We start from the raw sequence: 24,267 nt of genomic DNA, 5'->3' as shown, positions 1-24,267 counted from the left end.
GATCAGCAATCTCCTACACTAGTACATTAGTTCTATCCTACTCGTTAGGGCAATTTTTTAAATGGAAGCTAATTAACCTACAAACTTGCACGTCTTTGGAATGTGGAAGGTAACTGGAGCACCCGGACAAAACCCACACCGTCACAGAGAGAAAGTGCAAACTCCATACAGACAGCACCTGTAATCAGGATTGAACCTAGGTCTCTAGCGCTGTAAGGCAGCAACTCTACCACTGCGCCACTGTGCCGCCCCAAAAACATTGGGACTTTTCCTGAAAGATGAAAGTAGTAATTGATTTTGTTTTTGAAAGCCATTTTCCTTATCTCGGTTTGAGCTCTGTTATTTTGTTCATTGTTTTACAGATAAGGGGTGAGAAATGAGGCTCTGCTGTTGTTGTTTTTAGATGCTTTTTCACATCCTAATATTCAAAATGGCATCCAAGATGTGCAATCATATTGTTGACACTATGTTGGAAAGCAGTCGCTAGCATCATGAAGAATGATCAGATTGTGACGTTAATCAGTGCACGCCACTGATCTGTTATCAGTATGGCCATTTTCAATGAGGATAGTTACGGGATTGCACAAATGAATAGTAAATGTTGTCGTAGCTGTGCAAGTATCCAACTTTGTGCTCATTGTAAATCATCATTAATGTATTCAATGTCGAATAAACACCCAGTGTATATCTTGGCAGCATGTGGTCTGCAGTCAGAACATAAACGTAATAACAAACATAGATTTTGGTCTTAATCTCTAACTTAGAATTGATCTGGGAATACCAGGAGTTAACAGCCCTGTTGCAACATATAACCTCAACTTGGAGTTTTCCACTGAACATAATATTACATTTCACAATGGAACCCTTCCCCTGCCAGTGCTGATAGAAAGAGTTATGAATTATTTGCAAGTTTTATCTTCATTATATCTGTTTGCTGTTGAATTCTCAGCATTTGGGGAGCATTTTGTACTTATCTAATTTAACAGTAATATGGGGTCATCTTTTTTAGTGTAGTGTCGAGAGATACAGTGTGGAAACAGGCAGTAGGAGCAAAATGGAAAGGCCACATGGTGCACAGTAGGAAACCAGTCAAAGCTGAACTCCCAAGTGTGATTTTGGTACAGTTTTTTATATTTTCAAATGACCAGATTACTCAGAAACGTGGCAGTAAAATTAGGTCTTAATTACAGAAACTTGACTAATAATAAAATGAGATGTTGCTCAGAAACGTGATGAACAGTAAAATTAGGTCTTAATTACAGAAGATAGGCACAGAATGCTGGAGTAACTCAATGGGACAGGCAGCATCTCTGGAGAGAAGGAATGGGTGACTTTTCGGATGGAGATGCTTCTTGAGACTGATGTCAGGGGAGTGGGAGGTAGATAGATAATTACAGAATAAGGTAGATGGATAATTACAGAAACTTGACAAACAGTTAAACGAGGTCTTACACAAACTTTAACTCAGAAAGACTTAATTAGGTGACAAACTGAATGAGATGATTCTCCACATGTCCAACTTTATTAATAGTAGATCCAAATTTCTGTTACAATGATGGGTGTACACTGTAACATAATCAATGAAGTTCCTGAAACTTGGGTGTCGATACTGCATTCTGTGTCTCTGCTTTTAGGTTTTGTCTGTGGTTCCCTATCACCACATTAACACAATCCAAATCCCTATTTACTAATTATTAGACCTCAAAATTCTTTTTCCTAAAACACAAGCCTTTCGGCCCACCGAGTCCACGCCAACCACTGATCACTCCGTACATTAGATCAATCCTACACACTAGGGCCAATTTACAGAAGCCAATTCACCCTCAAACCTGCACATGCCTTTGGGAGGAAACCAGAGCACCTGGAGAAAACCCACACAGTCACAGGGAGAACATACAGACAGCACCCATAGTCAGGATTGCACCCGGGTTTGTGGCAATGTGAGGCAGCAACTGTATTGCTGCACCACTGCGCTGCCCCACTTTGTGCTGGACTACTCTTTTGGTATTTCAGGATACTTCAGGTGCTTCAGGATATGATGGAGTGGCAGGACTTCCTTTAGAAATGAGCATGAGTGAGAGAATGAAGTGATAATAGAGTGGGAGCGTTGCTAGAAGAGGGGAGATGGGGAGCAGAAGACTACTTTGACACAGAGTATTGAGGGAGTCGTCCTCTTACCTGATTTCAGTGATCATCAGTGCTTAAGATGGCTGTGTTTCACTGAACAGGTTGTGACTGAAATCTCCTGACTGTTGCAATTATATATTAAAAATTTACTGGAAGAGAGGCTGCAATCTATCCATCCCCCATTCACTCAACTCCACCAGAACAAATGGGTGGTCAGTAACCATAACCAACCTTTGCCAAAATCCTCTCTTCCTGCCTTTCACCCATTACTAGCTATTAACTCTTCTTCTAGCATTAAAAGTAAAGCTTTCAGAAAGTACAAATTCCAAACTAGGTTTGCCGGTTAAGTTTGTCATAATGCATGGATGTATCGACCAACTTCACTTGTACATTCTGCCTCCTCTGCTGATCCCACACGTAACTACCTCAATGGCTGCAACAAGGCTGCCAACTGCCAATGGAGAACATTATTGCTGACTTTGGAGGGGAGCTTTGCATTTCTGGACTGTAGGACAGACATTAATCAGCCCAACAGGTGCCTTGTCACACATCTGCGCACGAGTCAACACGTTTCAATATACGGGGACAGTGATTCTGGAGATTAAGCTGTATACTTAAAATCATGACTGAACTCTATGCAAATTTGGAAATACACACAACAAGATATCACATGTAAGAATACAACAGTAGTTTTATATGCTGCCTTAATACTGCATTCTTCAAAGAATGCACAAAACTCTCTCTTAAAACTTAATCTGTTGATCTCACTGAAAATCAATTTACATGTAAAACTAAAACATGGGCTGCTGGTTGAGGTAAATGAGGTGGGAGCTAATGTCATGGTCAAATTCCTGTTTCAGACACTGTCAGGAAATTGCACAGAAAAATACATAACTCGTGCTGATTAAGTTATGGTTGAGGTTTCTGATAAAAAATGTGCTTGCATAATCATAATCCTAAAGGTTCCATTGAAACAGAGCAATTTGTCACCGTAATAGGACGGACATTTATTTGCAAAGTTTTTGACTGGTAACATGCCGTTGTTCAACAAGAAGGTGAAAGAGTGCATATAGCAACAAAAAAAACAAAACAGCAGTGCACAGTCTCCATCTGTGGCCGTCGAGAATGAATGGGAGACCCATGTTGGGGTCGGGGGGTGGGGGGGGAGGCGTCAAGAATGAAGGGGGGACCCAGCAGGGGGAGCACCAAGAATGAAGGGGGAACCCGGCGCTGGGGGGGCTGATACTACATGCGCCTGCATGCAGTAGATAGGAATGTTCGGTGATCATTTGTGACTTTGTCGGTGCCAAAACGTTGCAGCACTTGTGTGCTGCCCAGGTGAGGTGTGCTACATGACTTTACCGGGTTGCGTGCAGAACAAAGCATTTTACTGTACCAAGGTACATGTAACAATAAAGTCTCACCTCCCTGCAAGTGATCCATATCCCTTCATACCCTGCAAATCCAGAGACTTGATAGAAGTATATAAAATTATGAGAGGCATTGATCGGATAGACGGTTAGAACCTTTATCCCAGGGTGGAAATGTCCAACACTAGGGGCGTACTGATAAAGTGAGAGGGGTAAAATATAATGGAGATGTGCGGGGCGAGTTTTCGTACACTGGGTGGTGGGGGCCTGGAGCGCGTTGCCAGAGGGGGTGATGGAGGTAGATACGATAGTGGGATTTGACAAGCATTTAGGCAGGCACGTGGATTTGCAAGGAATGGAGGGATAGGGAACATTTGCACGCAGGCGAGATCAGTTTAGCTAGGCATCATGGTTTGTGCAAACCTTATGGGGCAAGGGCCCATTCCTGTGCTGTACCGTTTTATGTTCTATATTTAAAATAGAAACTGGCTTGGGGTTAACTGCCTTTATGGAGGAGCAAGATACGGGCCACAGTTATCCCAAGTACATCAACACTGAGAACACCTCGCATGTGATGACCAGGTTCTTGGTGGTCATTGAGATGGAGCGCCACACTTGACAGCGTCAGTTTTCCTTTAACCTTGCTTGTTCGCTTCAGCCAAGTATTGTTGCAAACCTCTGCTCCTCTGAACCAGATCCCAAGCACCTTCAAGTAGTCAGGCTTGACTGTGAAGGGGATGGTAATCGAGTTGGGTCAGTGGCCTTCGAGCTTGGCCTCACACATTCTGCGGTTAACTCTGGCCCCTGATGAGAACTCCTAGCTGCCCTTGGATCTGAGCAGAAGTTGGTGATGTCCATCAGCTTAACTCATTGACCTTAAAATGGCTTTTTCTTTGTTACTGGTTTGGCTGATTTTGCACCACTGGACTCATTATAAGGTCAGATAGAAATGAAAACAATGTATTTATTTATTTACCCTGGATATCTGGAACAAAATTCTGGGAGGATGGATAAACTCAAGATGGACATGCTGGAGTAACTCAGCGGGACAGGCAGCCTCTCTGGGGAGAAGAAATGAGGTTGAGACCCTTCTTCAGACTGATGGAAAAGCTCACCTCTTCCTGTCATGGGACAATGAATGAATATGACAAGTTTGCAAAAAAATAATTGATTTGGGTGCCACGTGTATATTCAACAAGCCAGATTGATAGATATTGTGATGCCAAATGCAGTTATCGGAAGTATTTAATGACGTTATCCGTACTGATTCATTGCATTTAAGGAATGATTTAAAGATGACTTTCAAAGATGGCCATTTGATTAGCAGAGGTCTATTAGTTTAGTTTGGTTTAGAGATACAGCCCAGATACAGGCCCTTCAGCCCACCGAGTCTGCGTTAACCAGCGATCCCCGCAAGTTAACACTATCCTACACACACTAGGGCCATTTAACACATACACCAAACCGATTAACTTACATACCTGTACGTCTTTGGAATGTGGGAGGAATCCGAAGATTTTTTATTTTTTTTTAGATTTAGAGATACAACGCGGAAACAGGCCCTTCGGCCCACCGAGTCCGCGCCGCCCAGCGATCCCCGCACATTAACACTATCCTACACACACTAGGGACAATTTTTTCTACATTACCCAGTCAATGAACCTACATACCTGCACGTCTTTGGAGTGTGGGAGGAAACCGAAGATCTCGGAGAAAACCCACGCAGGACACGGGGAGAACGTACAAACTCCGTACAGACAGCACCCGTAATCGGGATCAGACCCGGGTCTCTGGCATCACAAGCGCTGTAAGGCAGCAACTCTACCGTTGCGTCACGGTGCCACCCCTATTCTGGCTCTGCTTTTATTATGTTTCCTTGAAGTAGCATTTGCCCTCCGCACAAGTGCTGACATAATAAAAGATTCCAATTTGAATATAGAATTATTCTGCATTCAATTATTAATGATCACCCTGTGGTCTGATGAGATATGACTGCCGGGATGAATACAAAACACTTCTTTACATGAAAATCTTTGGGGAAGAAATTCATGCTGCCCGCTCTTTTAAATTGTTTCTGAAGCCATTGCAAGCTGCGTTGTTCATTTGGAATCGTCGAGTCATACAGCACGGAAACAGGCTAAACAAAATGCTTCATCTAAGCTGGGTCCCATTTGCCTGCATTTTGTTCATATCCCGCTAAACCGTTCCTATTCCTGTACCTGTCCGAGTGTCTTTTAAATGCTGTTATAGTACCTTCCTCAACCATCCTCTCAAGCAGCTCATTCCATATACCACCCACTGAGTGAAAAAAATGTCCCTCAGGTCCCTATTAAATCTTTCTTCTCTCACCTGAAACCCATGTTCTCTGGTTCTTGATTCCCCTACCCTGGGTAAAAGACTCTATGCATTAACCCCATCGTCCCCTTATGATTTTATGCACCTTTGTCATAATTGATTTATGTACCAGAATAAGGAACTATCCTACAGTTCCATTGTTTGCATCCTTGTGTCCTACCAGTTCCACTGTACGTATCCTTGAGTCCCTCTCATTATCACATCTTCTCCAGCCAACAATGGCCCATTATGGACTCCACCCTTCCTGAGGTCATCTGTTACTGGCCAGATGTTGCATCTGATGGACATCTAGTTGGACAGGTAAATGGAGGACGGTAGTCTTGCACATCCAGAGCAGTGTAGGGATATTTTCAAACACATGGTCAGGAGATAATTGGGCGTAGGTGTGAAGAACAGAAATAGGGTTCTTTAAACAGTATGAAGAAGTGACATGGTCAAAAAAGACTTCTGTTCATTTGCTCTGCAGATGCTGCGTGACCCGATCAGTTCCTCCCACACTTCATAGAAACATAGAAAGTAGGTGCAGGAGTTGGCCATTCAGCCCTTCGAGCCAGCGCCGCCATTCAATATGATCATGGCTAAACATCCAGAATCAGTACCCTGTTCCTGCTTTTTCCCCATATCCCTTAATTCCATTAGACCTAAGAGCTTTATCTAACTCTCTCTTGAAAACATCCAGTGAATTGGTCTCCTCTGCCTTCAGTGGCAGAGAATTCTACAGATTCACAACTCTCTGGCTGAAAAGGTTTTTCCTCATCTCAGTCCTAAATGGTCTACCCCTTATTCTTAAACTCTGAACCCTGGTTCTGGACTTCCCCCAACATCGGGAACATTTTTCCTGCATCTAGCCTGTCCTATCCCTTAAGAATTTTATATGTTTCTATAAGATCCCCTCTCATCCTTCTAAATTCCAGTGAATATCAGCCCAGTTGATTCATTCTTTCATCATATGTCAGTGCCGCCATCCCGGGAATTAACCGGGTGAAACTATGCTGCATTCCCTCAATAGCAAAAATGTCCTTCCTCAAATTTCATGTTGATTTTGAACATGGTGAGAATGGACGAGGTGCATGAAGTAGTTTTACAACCTCACTTGAGTCATACATGGGACTTAACGTCTTCAAGTGACCTATTAGATTCATAGTCAAACAGCATAGACCCAACTTGCCACACCGACCAGCATGCCCCATCTACACTAGTCCCATCTGCCTGCATTTGACCCATATATCACCTCTAAACTTATCCTATCCATGTAGAATTCATCTATTTTATAACTGCATTCATCGTTTCAGCCACTGCTCCATTTGTTACATTCCTCTTATGAACTACCAAAAATCTCTGTAAATCACAACTCAAACGGAATTGTAATGCCTTTTTCTTCACAGTCGCACACATAACACTTATGCAAGAATGCTAATCGCAACTCTAGTGATTAACACAATTGAACCCCATAAATTAAAAATATACAGTGCTCGCGAAAACCACAGCCACATGGTCACATTTCGGCACCAGAAGCTACAGCCTATTTTTAAATGTACTGAAGCTAGATAGAAGTAGAAAAACAAGTAGATATAATTAAAGGTGTTTTTCTCACTCTGCCTAAGAAAGTATCGAAATGAGAAATGCTAAATCGGAGAAGCAAATTAGCCTCGGTAGTATTTGTTTTTGTTGTAAGAGCTTCCATGAATGTATTCTTCTATTTCCTGACATGATTTCCAACTATTTCTCCCCTCCACCTACATTCCTTCCTCTAGCTTCATAATTTGCAACTCTTCACTCCTTTTGTCTCACATCTGTTTTTCATTTCTTGGCCTCTGTCCAATTATCTGCCTGTGAAAAAATGTCCTCGCCTGTGTTTACCTATTACCTGCCATGCTTTGTCCTTCCCCTCTTCTCTTCTAGCTTTCTCCCCCCCCCCCCCGACCCCACTATCAGAAGAGTTCCAACCTGAAACATCACCTATCCATGTTCTCTAGAGATCTTGCTTGACCCGCTGAATTAGTCCAGCGCTTTATGTGCGGTTTTTTTTGTAAACCAGCATCTGCAATTCCATGTTTCTACATGATTTCCACCTTGTACTCTTAGCATTAGAGTGCATGAGTTCCATTGAGGGCACAGAGTGGGATGTTTGTTGACAGATTGGTGATGCATATAGCAGCCTGTGTAATATTAAGAAATCACAAGAATGAGAATATAAAATGATTGTTTAAAAGCTCTACCCACACTTTAAAGCATAAATGGTTCTTTCAGTTTCTTATTGTCAGTTTCACATTTCTTTAAGTATTTTCCCCCTAAGTGTAAAGAATGGAAGGGATGCAAGAGCCAAATAAGTGAGGGGATTATTTTCCTGACAAAAGTTTCAATCGGTTTTGTTGCAGGGTGTGGGAGGAACGTGGGCGGGATGTGAACATGGGGCGTCTTGTGCTTGTTGTGCACTGCACCAATACATTTATGTAATTTCCTTCTCATAGCTAAGGACCTAATGCTCAATCTGAATGATTTTATGGTGAAATGTTCTCAAAGTTTATTTGCAATGTACGATACAAATAGCTGAGAAGCTTTGCAATTGAAGATTGGCAGATTTAATTTTTAAAAATACCACTAACATTTAACAGGTTGATTGTGTTGACCTGATACCTTGTGTGATTCCGACCTGCTATCTTGCACATTAGGCCACAGACTGAGCCTTGTCATATGTTATAACGCAGCTAGGTACCTAGGACAAGATGTAGAAATTATGCTCGGCTGAACTAGAAAAATAAATGGCAATTTGATGATGAAGCAACCCAGAAGGGTGGCACGGTGGCGCAGCAGTAGAGTTGCTGCCTTACAGTGCCAGTGGACCTGGGTTCAATCATGAACATGGGAGCTGTCTGTACGTATGTTTGTCTGTTCTCCCCGTGACCGCGTGAGTTTTCTCCGAGAACTTTGGTTTCCTCCCACATTCCAAAGACTTACAGGTTTGTAAGTTAATTGGCATGGTATAAGTGTAAATCATCCCTCGTGTGTGTAGGATAGTGATAATGTGCGGGATCGCTGGTCGGTGAGGATTCAATGGTCCGAAGGGTCGATTTCCGTTCTGTGTCTCTAAACTGAACTAAGAACGACAGGCACTCTAAACAGCACAAGCAGCTGCTGTCTGCAGAGAAAACCAGTACCACAGTTAGTAGATGGAAGCTGTGCACCCAGTCATGAACGACAATGGACAGTCAAGCACATAATATGAGAGAGAAGCATGTCAACATTCTTATACTCAACAAAGCTAAAGTAAGTAAGTGGAGAAAAAAGCAGCAGGTGTTTGGAGCTGTATTCATTTCACATTGATAATACTTGATCTCTTCCTGAGCAAATCATCACATTCCTGATGTGAGTCTTGAAGGCGGTGCTGCCCTTTGGCAAGGCAAGGAATGAATAAGCCAATTAACCTACAAAGCTGTACGTCTTTGGAGTGTGGGAGGAAACCGAAGACCTCGGAGAAAACCCATGCGGGGAGAACGTACAAACTCCATACAGACAGCACCCGTAGTCGGGATCGAACCCGGGTCTCTGGCGCTGCAAGCGCTGTAAGGCAGCAACTCTACCACTGCGCCACCGTGCCAGTTGACTGCCAGGTCACCATGCCAGCAGTTGACCTCCTTTCAGATGCCAGCCTCAGAGATCCCTTAACGTCACAGAGCTGTTCCTGGGGCTCAGAGAAATATTGCATCTAGCTTCCGACTCTCTCGGGAGAAGCAGTGTATGTGAAATGCGAAGTCGTGTTTCAACATCTCTTCAAGGGAATGAATTGTGATAATTCTGTCTCAAAGCAAAGACATCCCAGTTTGCCAATTATTTTTGGTGACATGCAACCTTGTGTGAGGATGTTTAAAAAAAATGTCATCGATAGAATAGGTTTTGAGGGATATTGACTAAACGCAGACAGGTGGGACTAGTGTAGATTTAGTTGACAAGTGAAAGAATTAAGTGTATAGGAAGGCAAAATAAAATGTGTAGGAAGGAACTGCAGATGCTGGTTTAAACCAAAGATAGACACAAAATGCTGGAGTAACAACAGGACAGGCAGCATCGCTGGAGAAAAGGAATTGGTAACATTTATTGTCAGACAGAAGAGTCTAAACCTGAAACATCACCCATTCCTTCTCTCCAGAGATGCTGTCTGTCCCACTGAGTTACTCCAGCATTTTGTGACTATTTCAGACAAAATAAAATATTGTTGATAAGTGAAGCTATAACATTACTCTCTCCCAGGCCAATATCCTCAGCACTATGGCCCTACTTTTTCTTAGCTGGTGTTTTGGGGGCGGTTATGATGTTCGCTTACCCGACATCAGACTCTTGGCGCAAACATTCTATTCCATGCTCTGTCTTGGGAGCAGATTATCAGGTGGACAGAGAAAAAAAAATTCTTAGACATGCTCAAAGATTCCTTGAAGAATTGGAAAATCCCCTCCAATTCCAGGGAATCTCTTGGCCATGACTGGTCAAAGGATGAGATGAAGCATTCAGGATGGTACGGAGAACCATGAGGTTGTGGATCATGAGCACGTAGGTGGAAGGAGTACACAAACTCATAGACCACCCACCAGTCTGACTCTTCAGAGACCCTCCATCCCATTTGTAGAAGTCTCAATGGCTGCCTCAGAAGGGTGGATGTAGATTATCATCAATCGCATAAAATACCTTAGAACTATCACAACGTTTAAGAAACATTTGGACAGGTACATGCAGAGGATAGGTTTAGAGGGACATGGGCCACATGCAGGCATCAATGCGATGGGTCCAGGGCAGATCTTCAGAGATATGCATGCCCAGCAATATAAGGTTTTTGACTCTATCTACCAACGTCCTGTCGATGAAAACAGGTTTGTGGATCTTTGATCTTCCTCTTCCGGTCACCAGTCAGTTCCTTGGTTTTATTGATGTTGAGAGCGATTTTCAGGTAATATACACAAAATACCCCCTGACAGTGGTTGAACTGTAGAAACGAAGAATTGCAGAAGCTGATTAATACACAAAAGGACACAGAGTGCTGGAGTAACTCAGCAAGACAGGCACCATCTCATCTGAGTTACTCCAGCACTTTGTGTCCTTTAGTGGTTGACCTCTGTCAAATCTTTCGGTTTTCCAAGAGGAACACACATTTTCCATTTCCACAGAACATTCCAGCGAGAGCTCACCTCAATACTTTCAAGAGCTGGACTATATCACAGAGCATTATTTCATGACAATTTTTTTGAAACACTTCATTTGATAAAAGGGGCAGATAATAAGAAAGAATAGATTGTTTCTTTCTCTCAATAATGATACACCAGAGAGAAAATGGGCACGCCAACATCTTTCACATTGTTAGCTAAAGGAAACTGTAGGTGGTAATTTAAAAATCTGTACATTAAATTAGATTGATTATCACTAATTCATGATATTTTTCTAAAGCTGAGCTTGAAAAATGAACATAACCCAGCTTGATATAACATTTTTGTTCAGCTAAATCTCCAACTAATTTCTACTGCGTAAGTTTATTTAACACAAACGTTCAAAATTTAGTGCAAGGAATGCCGCATGAATAATTGTCTGGAAAACAAAGTCTATATAGTGGACTATGTTAACAGGCCGAGAATCTGATTGCAGAAATGTATAACACACCTTCAGCCAATTGTCAGATATGCACAGAAACATAGAACGTGGAACATCACAGCACAGGAACAGGCCCTTCAGCCCACAATATTTGCACCGAACACGATGCAAAGTTAAACTAATGTATCCTGCCTGCATGTGATCCATATCCCTCCATTCCCTACATGTCCATGTGCCCATACAAGTCAAGTCAAGTCAAGTCAAGTCAAATTTATTTGTCACATACACATACTCGATGTGCAGTGAAATGAAAGTGGCAATGCCTGCGGGTTGTGCACAAAACCATCTTAAATACCACTATCACATCTGCCTCCCCCAATATTCCTGGCAGCATATTTCAAGTACCCACTGGTTTCTGTGTAAAAAAAATAATCCTGCATACCTCCTTAAATGTGTGTAAAACTATCCAAATAAGGATGCTGAAAAAACTACGGGCAAAGTTTCTTTTTTTTTGTGACTGATCAGAAAGACTGTTTTTAACTAAATCAAGAAGGGATGCAGAGTGATGCTGACCATGGTGCTAAAAACCTGTGGTCCAGAACTAATCAGAACCAAAATGTTTTAACCTTACAATAAAATTGGCATCTGTCCTAATCTTCCGCTACCAATAGTCTTGAAACAAAGTACCCCGAGGTCTTGTCATAATAGCTGGGACTTACCCTAGGCTAACCTCAAGAGTGTAGTACCAAAATGCTCTTAGCATATCTTCTGTCCAATTAGAGGTCAAAGGTTCTTGACCACTGCTGTACAAAAATCAAAGAGTCTGAAAAAGGGGCCAAACCAGAAACGTCTTTTATCCATGTTCTCCACAGATGCTGCCTGACCCGCTGAGTTATTCCAGCACTTTGTGCCATTTTTGTAAACTGGCATCTGTTTTAATGTGTCTCCATCAAAAGTTCCTACTGCTTCATTTCCCAAGCACATTTTGGAAAATGGATCAGGCAACATCTCAGGAGAACATGGATAGGCAATGTTTCAGGTCAGGACCCTTCTTCAGTCTGAAGTTCTCCTGAGATGCCGCTTGACCTGCCGAGCTACTCCATCACTCTGTGGCTTCCATATGTTGTCTTGGCATTCCTGTTTGCAGGCATGGTCTTGTCATTTGGTCAGGAGTTGTGAATGGAATTTAATATTGCACAATTTTCCACGAACATTCTCACTTTTGATTTTGGATAGAACCAAACATCTTTGTTGGGTTTAAGACATTGCCCTCAGGAATATGTAGTATAAGACAATAACTGCAGATGCTGGTACAAATCGAAGGTATTTATTCACAAAATTCACAAAATGCTGGAGTAACTCAGCAGGTCAGGCAGCATCTCAGGAGAGAAAGAATGGGTGACGTTTCGGGTCGAGACCCGAAACGTCTTCTCGACCCGGTCTTCATTAACCTGCCAGGATCCATTGCTACCAATTTCTCACTACAAGCCTACAAAATCATGCCACTCCTGGCTGCTTGTGCATCCCCCAATTTATTCCATCTACCATTGGTAACCATGTTTTTACTCATGTTTTTACTCTTTGGAGAACCTCAGACTATCTTTAATCTGACTTTATCGGACTTTATGTTACACCAAATGTTATTTCCTTTATCCTGTATCTATACATTGTGGTCAACATGTTTGTAATCATGTATAGTCTTTCCGCTGACTGGATAGCATGCACCAAAAATGTTTTTCACTGTACCTCAGTACATGTGACAATAAACTAAACTAAACTACTCTGTTAAAATATTCCACTGAACCATTGTTTTGACCAAGATTTTAGTTCTGCATCCTGGAAACTCCTGTTGCTCATGGATGTTATTGGCATTGTTTATGTTGAATGCCTTGGGACATTCTGTTGTATTTTTGCGTTTTACAAACATTGAGTTTTACAAATGGCAATTACTGTTTGAAACTAAAATTTAAAAACAATAATGAGAAGCTATTAATGGCCTGAATTGTTTATCTCAACAGTTAGCAAGAAACCTGGGGCTACGACATTTATTGAAACTGAATGAGGTATGGCAATGAAATCTGTCCTTTGTTTCTCGTGTTATTTTCCTGTATCAAATTTGTGCTGTGATAGATGGTTCTCAAATTTTCTCCATGTGTCAACATACTGAGATTTGTAATAATGAGCATGTACTTCAGGTTCATTAAATAGTGCACTTAGCGCTTTATTTAGGTGACAAACAGTTCTGTAATCTCCAAGTTACATTATAGAAAATACAACAATATTGTGGAACATTGCAGTTTTAAAGATTAATATTATTTTAACATTGCAGTTAAAGCATAATATAAAGATAATGCCACAGAAGGTAGTCGAGGCCAGTTCATTGGCTATATTTAAGAGGGAGTTAGATGTGGCCCTTGTGGCTAAAGGGATCAGGGGGTATGGAGAGAAGGCAGGTACAGGTTACTGAGCTGGATGATCAGCCATGATCATATTGAATGGCGGTGCAGGCTCGAAGGGCCGAATGGCCTACTCATGCACCTATTTTCTATGTTTCTATTGTTGATTATTATTGACCTCATTTAACCTCATGGCTAAATGGATTTTTGTGATATATTTTATCTACCTGCACCTAATCCATACCCCTCAATTCCCTGCATATCCACCTGTGTTAAAAAAGTTGTGCCACACATCTCCTTTAAACTTTGCCAGTCTCACTGGTAGCTCTGTCCTCTAGTATTTGATTTTATGTTAGACGTAGTCTTATCCAATAACAATTGCTCCCGGTGTAATCTCCAGAACTCCTACCGATAAAGTTGTAGTTTGCCAGACTCCAACAATTTGGTATCTTCCCCCAAGTTGTGATCACTTTCCACAAAATGCTCTTCCACTGAAACACAAGTCACCTGGCCAGGTTAATTTCCCCCCAAAATTCCAGTGTACTCCCTTTTCAGGTTGGACTATCCATGTACCATTTCAAGAAACCTTCTTGAATGCACCTCACAAATGTTGCCCCTTCTAAGTATTTGGCACTGAGCAAGTCCCTGTCAATATAGGGGATGTTAAAGGCACCCACTCAGACAACCATGTTGCTTCGGCATCTTTCTGTAATGTGTCTACATATCTGTTCTTCTATCTCCCTCTTGCTATTGTGGGTCTGAAAGTGCAATCCCATTTGAGTGCTTGCACCGTTCTTATTTCTAAACTCTACGCATATCGCTTCAGCGGACGAAACCTCTCTGAGAGGCACTGTGACAGTCTCCCTGATTAGTAGGGCAACTCCTACACCTCTTTTGCCTTCCACTCGACTATGTTTGAAACATCAAAGTGCCAGAACATCAAGCTGCCGATCTTGTCCCTCTTACAACCACGTTTCTGCAATGACCACAAGGTCATAGACCCAAGCACTGATGATCCAGGCTCTGGGTTCACCTGCTTTTTCCACACAACTCCTTGCATTGAAATAAACACACTTCAACCCATCAATGTCTCATTATTGTGACCATATTATTTGTTGCTTCTTTATATTATTTGTTGATTCGTTCTGTGGCATTGTTATTGTTAATCGCCACTGTGCAACTGTTAACCGCCACTGTGCAACACTACCTGGTATACTTTTGTTGCTTAGTAGAGGATACTTCAAGGCTTTACTTGCCTGGTGAAGAAACTATGCTATGCAGTTCAGAGATGCTCAATTTTACTACCAACTCCAGCCAGGGAAATGTCCCTGGACAATATCACTGCCATTTGTGGAATTTTAATTAGTTTCATTAATATTAAAATTTGAGGACTATAAATTTATAGTCATTTGTATTTAAATGGTGCCCTCAGCATAGTTATTTTAGGATTCTTATCAGAAAGGAAGATATTAAAGAGTATTTAAAGAAGATGGTGATATATAGAGTTGGAATTATGTGCTTATTTGTCTGATTTTATTGTTGCATTTTAATGATGTAAGTTTTTTTTAAATTTATTGATCACCATTCCAATAGCAGCCTCAATAATTTTAACAAACTTGCGAAAATATACCATTAGTTTGGGGTTCAACTTATTGTTTCTTATTGTTAATCTGAGCTAAAATTATTTGAAATAGTCTTATGAACATTCTACAGGTGAAATCTTGGTGGTTGACAATATCAATACGAAAGAGTGAAATATGAAAGGTTCCATGGGGGGATGATGGGGAAGTGCAGCTGTAATGCTGGAGATCTGTGTGGGGTCTGAATATGTTCTCAACCTTCTACTGTCCTCCAGACACATCGCAACTTTAAGGTTTCACTCAATTGAGTTACAGAAATGGTGACGCCACTGATGTGCCCACTGCATGGCGTCTGTGGGTGGGTGTGTCCCATGTGTCAAACGCAGGCAATGAAAATTCATGCTGGTGCTTCTGATTTTCAGGTGCATTTCTTATGGAAATTCTCTTTGGCTAATGTATGAGTACGGCTGCAGAGGGCATTGTGGGACCTGTGCTACATAGAGAATTATACCTTCCCAAACAAGGAGATTTAGAAGTTCTGTGCTATTTTATGGATAAAACTATCCACCATAAAGTGGGGTGGAAAATTGTAATGCAATGAATTTTGGTGGCAGCCTGTGTCATGCAAGCACAACTGTAACATCTTCAAAAGATCCTGACCCGAAACATCAACCATCTGCCTATCAATCACCCCCACCCCCAGCCCTCACCAGTATCCTCCTAAAACCTGCTAGGCTTTCTCCTGCCCGTTCTCTCTTTATCTTCCTCTTCCTCTTCCTCTTCCTCTTCCTCTTCCTCTTCCTCTTCCTCTTCCTCTTCCTCTTCCTCTTCCTCTTCCTCTTCCTCTTCCTCTTCCTCTTCCTCTTCCTCTTCCTCTTCCTCTTCCTCTTCCTCTTCCTCTTCCTCTTCCTCTTCCTCTTCCTCTTCCTCTTCCTCTTCCTCTTCCTCTTCCTCTTCCTCTTCCTCTTCCTCTTCCTCTTCCTCTTCCTCTTCCTCTTCCTCTTCCTCTTCCTCTTCCTCTTCCTCTTCCTCTTCCTCTTCCTCTTCCTCTTCCTCTTCCTCTTCCTCTTCCTCTTCCTCTTCCTCTTCCTCTTCCTCTTCCTCTTCCTCTTCCTCTTCCTCTTCCTCTTCCTCTTCCTCTTCCTCTTCCTCTTCCTCTTCCTCTTCCTCTTCCTCTTCCTCTTCCTCTTCCTCTTCCTCTTCCTCTTCCTCTTCCTCTTCCTCTTCCTCTTCCTCTTCCTCTTCCTCTTCCTCTTCCTCTTCCTCTTCCTCTTCCTCTGCTTCTTCTTCTTCTTCTTCTTCTTCTGCTTCTTCCTCTTCCTGTTTTCTTCCTCTTCCTCTTCCTCTTCCTGTTTTCTTCCTCTTCCTCTTCCTGTTTTCTTCCTCTTCCTCTTCCTCTTCCTGTTTTCTTCCTCTTCCTCTTCCTCTTCCTGTTTTCTTCCTCTTCCTCTTCCTCTTCCTGTTTTCTTCCTCTTCCTCTTCCTCTTCCTGTTTTCTTCCTCTTCCTCTTCCTCTTCCTGTTTTCTTCCTCTTCCTCTTCCTCTTCCTGTTTTCTTCCTCTTCCTCTTCCTGTTTTCTTCCTCTTCCTCTTCCTCTTCCTGTTTTCTTCATCTTTCTCTTCCTCTTCCTGTTTTCTTCCTCTTCCTCTTCCTCTTCCTGTTTTCTTCCTCTTCCTCTTCCTGTTTTCTTCCTCTTCCTCTTCCTCTTCCTGTTTTCTTCCTCTTCCTCTTCCTCTTCCTGTTTTCTTCCTCTTCCTCTTCCTCTTCCTGTTTTCTTCCTCTTCCTCTTCCTCTTCCTGTTTTCTTCCTCTCTTCTCCCCCCCCTCCCCCCCCCCCCCCACACACACACACATTCCCAATCAGTCTGAAGAAGGGTCCCAACTCCAAATGTCACCTATTCCTTCTCTCCAGAGATGCTGCCTGATCCAGCATTTTGTGTCTAAGTGGAGTTGTTTAGTTGCTACTGGTAGGCGGATGAATTTCCAGGTATATTATCTTTCGCTGTTGATGCTGGTGCCTGGCACACGATATTACAGGGACATCATTCCAAAACAAGGAAGGTCAGCCTTGGTTAGCTGGGATTACTCTTTCATCTCAGTCGTGGGGTTATGGAACCTTGAGCTGGGGACATAATAAACCAGTTAATTGACCTGAGGTGCTTTGGATGTTCCGAAGATATTAAAAGAGCGATATAATTTTTTAATTAAGAAGGAGAAACAAAAGTTAATTAATTTTTAGATACAAATTTCCCTTTTAGAGTGCCCAATGCAGCTGGTGGAGCTGCTGGCTCACAGCGCCATAACCTGGGTTTGATCCTGACATTGGGTGCTGTCTGTGTGGAGTTTGCATGTTCTCCTGTGACCACGTGGGCTTTCCCCCACTCATCTCAAAGACATGTGGGTTTGTTGATTAATTGGCCTGTGTAAATTGCCCCTGGTGTGTCGGGAGTGGATACAAATGTGGGATAACATAGAACTAGTGTGAACGGAGTCTGATGGGTGGCGTGGCCTATGTGGGCCTGTTTCCGTGCTGTATCTCCAAACTAAACAAAACAAAATTAGATTTCTGATATTTACTCATAATTTATCCTAGATATTTAAAGAAATCGTCATATTTCTATAAATCCAGTCTGACACAGTCCACTGAGATTACATATTGGGACATTTCTGGATTGCTATGACTTTCTCGTTGTACCTCTAGTTGCCAAGATCATTAACAGATAAAATAAGCCCCTTGAAAGGCAAGGCAGCTTAAAATGAACATTACGTCTTTTGCACAAAATTTAGAGAATGTCATTGAAAAAAATGGGAACTTTCAAGTTATAAGATGAGAGGATAGACACAAAATGCTGGAGTAATTCAATGGGTCAGGCAGTATCTCTGGAGAAAAGGAATAGGTGACAATTCGGGTTGAGACCCTTCTTCAGTCTGAAACGTCACCTATTCTTTTTCTCCAGTGATGTTGCCCGACCAGCATTTTGTGTTTATCTCTGGTGTAAACCAGCATCTGCAGTTCCTTCCTGCACATGAGATGAGAAGATTTTTTTTCATGCATAGTGCAGCTTTAATCTGAAGAGGTTCTGTACCTAAGGATGGTGAAACTGACTCAACAGTAACTTCCACAGGGGAATTGGATAAATAGACAGGAATCATACTCAGAACTGTGGGAAGAGTGCAGGTGGGACTAATTGCTTCGCTTTTTCAATAAGAATTCAATAAGAATTCAATAAGCTTTAACAAGTGAAATCAAGCATCCTTGCTCAAAAAGCGAAGAGAAACGCACAACAAAAAGTTTAAATGATGCAGTGAAGGTATTTTGGCCAATGAATTTCAGGAACAGATAGGAACCTAAGCAGGTATTTGAAGCGAATCTGTGATTTACTGGGGCACAGAGATTATTGGCATTTAATGGGACAGGGCTTAAGGTCATAAAGGAGAAGTTGTGCACCATATTTCAGAATTTATTGATGTTCATGAAGTGAAGATGGGAAGTAGAGCTTTGTGTAATTGATCCTTAAGGTCTTGACTCATGGTTTTCAATGTTTTTATTCCAACCCCTGAACAGAAGTATTTGTCAAAATCCCACACAAGAAAGGTCCATGGAATTAACTGTTTTTAGAATCTGAAAAAAATCAGCATGAGCATTTGTGTAACAAAGCAAGATTTCGGGTAATAGAAATGAAAGATAATATTGAAAAATATATCGATAATATATCGATAATAGAATTTGGCAAGGTGGCGCAGCAGTAGGATAGCTCTCTTACAGAGATCCAAGTTCAATCCTGACTATGAGTGCTGTCTGTACGGAGTTTGTAGGTTTTCCCTGTGACCACGTGGGTTTTCTCCGGGTGCTCCGGTTTCCTCCCACTCTCCAAAGACCTATAGGTCTGTAGGTTAATTGGCTTCGGTAAAGATCGTAAATTGTCCCTAGAGTTTTAAATAATGCTAGTGTATGGGGGTCGCTGGTCGGTGCAGACTCGCTGGGCCAAAGGGCCTGTTTCCATTGTATCTCCAAACTAAACTAAAGCCAATAGAAAATAAAAAGCGGATCAAAATGGTACAGTGCATGCTGCCAAAGTTAGAATTATATTTGGCCTCTTTCCTTCAGTTATAGAAGGTCATGGAAGACAGAGAGCATGATAAAGATTAGTTGTGCTGCAAGTCAAGTTCTTACCAGCAGGGTTATTACACAACAATGCAATGTTTGAGTCAAAGAAAAAGGGTTACATTCATCAGGAACTAAAGATAGGAAGGAAGTGAGGCGATCCAAAGAATACTCTGCATGATTGCTTCCAGATTTTACTTAAAGTTGGAATTGTATTTGACAACTGAAGAAAGGGCGGCACAGTGGCGCAGCAGTAGAGTTGTTGCCTTGGAATGCCAGAGACCTGGGTTCAGTCCTGACTGTGGGTGCTGTCTGTAAGGAGTTTGTATGTTCTCCCTGTGACCATGTGGGTTCTCTCCGGGTGCTCCGTTTTTCTCCCACATTCCAATGACGTGCAGGTTTTGTTGATTAATTGGCCTCTGTTACTTGCCCCTTTGGGTATAGGATAGGACAAGTGTATGTGTGATCACTGGTTGGCGTGGACTCGGTGGCCAAAGGGAAATAGCTGTATCTCCAATCTAAACTAAAGACGTTTATTGTTACTGTATTTTCTTAAGGAAGGATAACAAGAACAACCCTTGAAACAAAAGTTTGACAAGCAAAAAAAAGTTGCTGAATCGAGAAGTCTTAGATAATGACAGAAAATTCTTGAAATAATAGGTCACATAGCATTCACGGAGAAAGAAAGAGTGTCAACTTTTCAGAACTGGAAAAGTGAGCAAACAAGCAAGCTTTAAGTTGCAGAGAGGTGGAAACAAGGAGAGACTGAATGATCAGAATGTTACCTGGTTTAGGGGTTTAGATTAGTTTAGTTTAAGAGGCACAGCATGGAAACAGGCCATTCAGTTCACCAAGTCCGCACTAACCAACTTACACGAGGCTAAACTATTAGAGTCTGAATTTGATGTATATTGCTTGTTGATCAATGACATTGTAGTTTGCTCAAAAAGGTAGAGAAGGCAGCAAACAGAATGATTGATAGGATGCGAGAGACTGGGTTATGATGTGAGGTTTGTTTCATTAAACTTGTTCTTACTAATATGCCCAGTGGTACCTATCACTGCCAAGATCCGTTTATCTGTCCTCGTACGATCCTGGTGAAACCTTTATGAGCACCAAATAATAGATGCCTGGGGAAATTGATTAGTCTGAAGCCTCAGCAACTTGCCTTGTACACTGCCTTCCGCAATAAAGGCCAGGGGTATCGTGTAATGCTAGCAGGTCCGGGAGATAGCTCGCCGGGGAAAATACATGGTTTGCCAGTAAGACATGGTGAGAAGGACAAGTGGACAAAGCAGTAAACAGGGTATTATGCAGTGAAAATGTGAAGCAGTAAAGTGCAGGCACATCTTACATTGGCATTAAATGGTGGTTATGTGGATGTGGCACATTTCAAATAGGGACACAGCCTTACTGCTGAACGGTGGGTGAGGCATATATTGCATTGCAAACAAAACATCAATCTGCTGTTTAATAGCAAATGTTGAGGAATCAGATGCACCTGAAAGACCAAACTGGTCTGGAACGGAATGATCGTCAAGAGGGAATGACAAACCGAATAATATAAATTAAATTATGGAGCACACTTGAAGAGATGTTGTTCGTGCCCTAACCAAGGGGCGTGGGATGTGCCTCTCACCTTAATGGAGGTCAGGCAGCATTTGCATTCCTCAGCAGTAGATTAAATTGACCGTCAAATGCCAATTAATTATGGCAAATTATTTTTTAAATGTGCTGTTGTTTCGTTCAAGCTCCCAATCTGTGAACGGCTAATTTATCGAGTGAAACCTATTGAATTTAAAAAAAATAACTGCCAAGCAGTTAACATTTGTACAACTGCTCGAAATTGTTTCAATTTTGTAATAGTTCCAAACACAAGTTTACCTATTCCAACCTCTGTCTGAAGTTTAAAACAAAACACAATGTGCTGGAGTAACTCAGCGGGTCAGGCAGCATCTTTGGAGAACATGGATAGGTGATGTTCTGGCTCCGAACCCCTCTTTAGACTGATTGTGTTGGAGGTGGGGGGAAATGTTAGAAGCTTCAATGCGCAAGCTTCAGTTCTTGAATCTTCTGCCAGACCAATCTTGATCATGTCTCGCGTTGAACCTGATTGTATAAACATGCATTTTCATTTCCTACAATCAAGACTTTGTTATCTCTTTTACATAATTGTGTCTCTTCACTGAACTATTTGAATGCTCTGGTTGCAATGATAAGATGTGAAAACAATAGACAATAGACAATAGACAATAGACAATAGACAATAGGTGCAGGAGTAGGCCATTCAGCCCTTCGAGCCAGCACCGCCATTCAATGCGATCATGGCTGATCACTCTCAATCAGTACCCCGTTCCTGCCTTCTCCCCATACCCCCTCACTCCGCTATCCTTAAGAGCTCTATCCAGCTCTCTCTTGAAAGCATCCAACGAACTGGCCTCCACTGCCTTCTGAGGCAGAGAATTCCACACCTTCACCACTCTCTGACTGAAAAAGTTCTTCCTCATCTCCGTTCTAAATGGCCTACCCCTTATTCTTAAACTGTGGCCCCTTGTTCTGGACTCCCCCAACATTGGGAACATGTTTCCTGCCTCTAATGTGTCCAATCCCCTAATTATCTTATATGTTTCAATAAGATCCCCCCTCATCCTTCTAAATTCCAGTGTATAGATCCCCCCTCATCCTTCTAAATTCCAGTGTACAAACAAACAGCTTTCTTTGTCTATCTTCAGAAACCCTAACCTCAAAGGAAAATAGCTTCAGAAAATGTACTGTCGAGAGCAAAACTCAGTTCAGAGTCAATATTAGTCTCCGAAATGGAAAGTCTTGTTTCAACAAATCTGGTTGCAGATAACCTCTTTGGTGGAATAAAAAAATGACTTTTTTGTTTGGATGATTGTCTTTAATTAACACAACTTTCTATCTCTGCTTTTTTAATCAAATTGTTCCTTGTCTAATTTTTAAAAATTCTCAGTGCTAATTTGAAAATGTGTCCATTACTTGCAAGACATGGAAGTTTAAAAGAGTTGTGAAACCGTGATAATTGTTCTTAGACCTGGTGAATAGAGATCTGTTAGTGCCATTTCAAGTACTCGCATGTTAGATGATCTTGAGTAAAAAACAAGCTGCTGGAGGAATGTTTGCATGGAGAGGGGGATTGCACAGAGTCTTTTCACCAGGGCAAGGGAATCGAGAGTAAGAGATCATTGGTTTAAGATGAAAGAAAAAAGATTTAATAGGAACTTGAGGAGTAATATTTTCACACAGAGGGTGGTAGGTTTATGGAACAAGCTTCCAGAAGAAGTGGTTGAGGCAGGAACCATACCATTTAAAAGGCATTTGGACGGATATATGGTTAGGAAAGGTTCAGAGGGATATGGGCTAAAATCGGGCAAATTTAGTTTAGTTTAGAGATACAGCGTGGAAACAGTCCGTATCGACCAGCGATCCCCACACATTAACGCTATCCTACACACACGAGGGACAATTTACACTTATACCAAGCCAATTAACCTACAAACCTGTACGTCTTTGGAGTGTGGGAGGAAACCGAAGAGCTCGGAGAAAACCCACATGGTCAAGGGGAGAACGTACAAACTCCTTACAGACAGCACCCGCAGTCGGGATCGAATCCGGGTCTCCAGTGCTGCAAGCGCTGTAAGGCAGCAACTCTACCGCTGCGCCACCGTGCCGCCCTAAATGGAATAAGCTTAGATCAGGCAGCTTATCTGGCATCAACTGGTTGTGTCGAAAGGCCTGTTTCCATTCCGTATGACTCTACATTTCTAGTATTATATACAGGAGACTGACAATCAGCCAAAAAGTAACACTCCCTTTCTAAGAATTATGGCTGGATTTGTGAGTTGGCAAGGGAGATAACTGGTATGTATTAATGCTGCCACCATGTTCCCCTGTGAGGCTTGAATTATATTAGAGTTTGAGTTTACTCCCAGTCAGGGCCGTCTTAACGCATGGGCCTGATGGGCACTTGCCCGGGGCCCCACGAGCTTATATGTTTCATTTTATCGACCATTTACATTTTTATTCCTGTGAGTAGTTGTCGTAGGGGCCCCAGTACACTGCTTTGCCCGGGGCCCATAATGCTGTAAAGACGGCCCTGCTCCCAGTGCATGGTGTTCTGTACATTTGCCCTCCACAAGTCGAGTTAAATTAAGTTAATACTGCCACAAAGTAAAGGGTCACTTGGCAATGAATAGCTTGCTCTAATGACTCATTTGCCTTTTCAAAACCACTCTTTGATGTCATTACTTTGAAGCAAAAGAAATATAAGATTTTGTTGACTTGTGCTAAGATTATAAAACATGAGTGTGAAACCACCTGGGAGTATTTCAATGGCATTTTAAAGAGATTGATAAACTATGGAAGGATTTGCAAGAATAAGCATGATTCATTTGTAATATGTAAAAGATTAAATGTTGAAGCTATCTTTAGTTATAAACCTAGCCAATTGTGGAATTAAATGTTTAAATGCACAAAACTAGTAAAATCAGAACTTCAAAACAGAAAATGCCTGGGAGACCTGAGTGGAAAAACATATGGCCACAATCTAATTTTGAGCTTTAATCCAACTGTGATTTATAAAGAGTGACTGCATTCAAATATGTTACATTCTGATATTTAGAGAGAAAAGTTACACGTAATATGCACTAATTGCAAAATTAATGTAAATACCAATATATTTCCCAAAGGAACATTAGAATCTCTGCAGGATTTTGATAGCATTGAGTGGAAGATAGATCAT

At 41.8% G+C, this 24,267-nt stretch overlaps 1 protein-coding gene across 15 annotated transcripts in view; it reads left to right on the top strand.

The window, feature by feature from the left end:
* Window positions 1–24,267, top strand: part of tenm4 (teneurin transmembrane protein 4) — a 1,451,267-nt gene that overhangs the window by 189,524 nt on the left and 1,237,476 nt on the right. For 2 of the 15 annotated variants that reach the window (XM_078402627.1, XM_078402628.1), the window contains exon 2: window positions 13,445–13,489. The exons of the other annotated variants lie outside the window; for them this stretch is intronic. The gene's annotated coding sequence lies outside the window, so the exon portion shown is untranslated. The remainder of the gene's footprint in view (window positions 1–13,444; window positions 13,490–24,267) is intronic. 15 annotated transcript variants of the gene reach the window in all.

This window comes from Rhinoraja longicauda, chromosome 7, assembly GCF_053455715.1.
Source record: "Rhinoraja longicauda isolate Sanriku21f chromosome 7, sRhiLon1.1, whole genome shotgun sequence".
In the NCBI taxonomy this organism is placed as follows: Eukaryota; Metazoa; Chordata; class Chondrichthyes; order Rajiformes; family Arhynchobatidae; genus Rhinoraja; species Rhinoraja longicauda.
The sequence above is the reverse complement of the archived record's forward strand: the minus strand, read 5'-3'. Positions and strand labels throughout refer to the sequence as shown.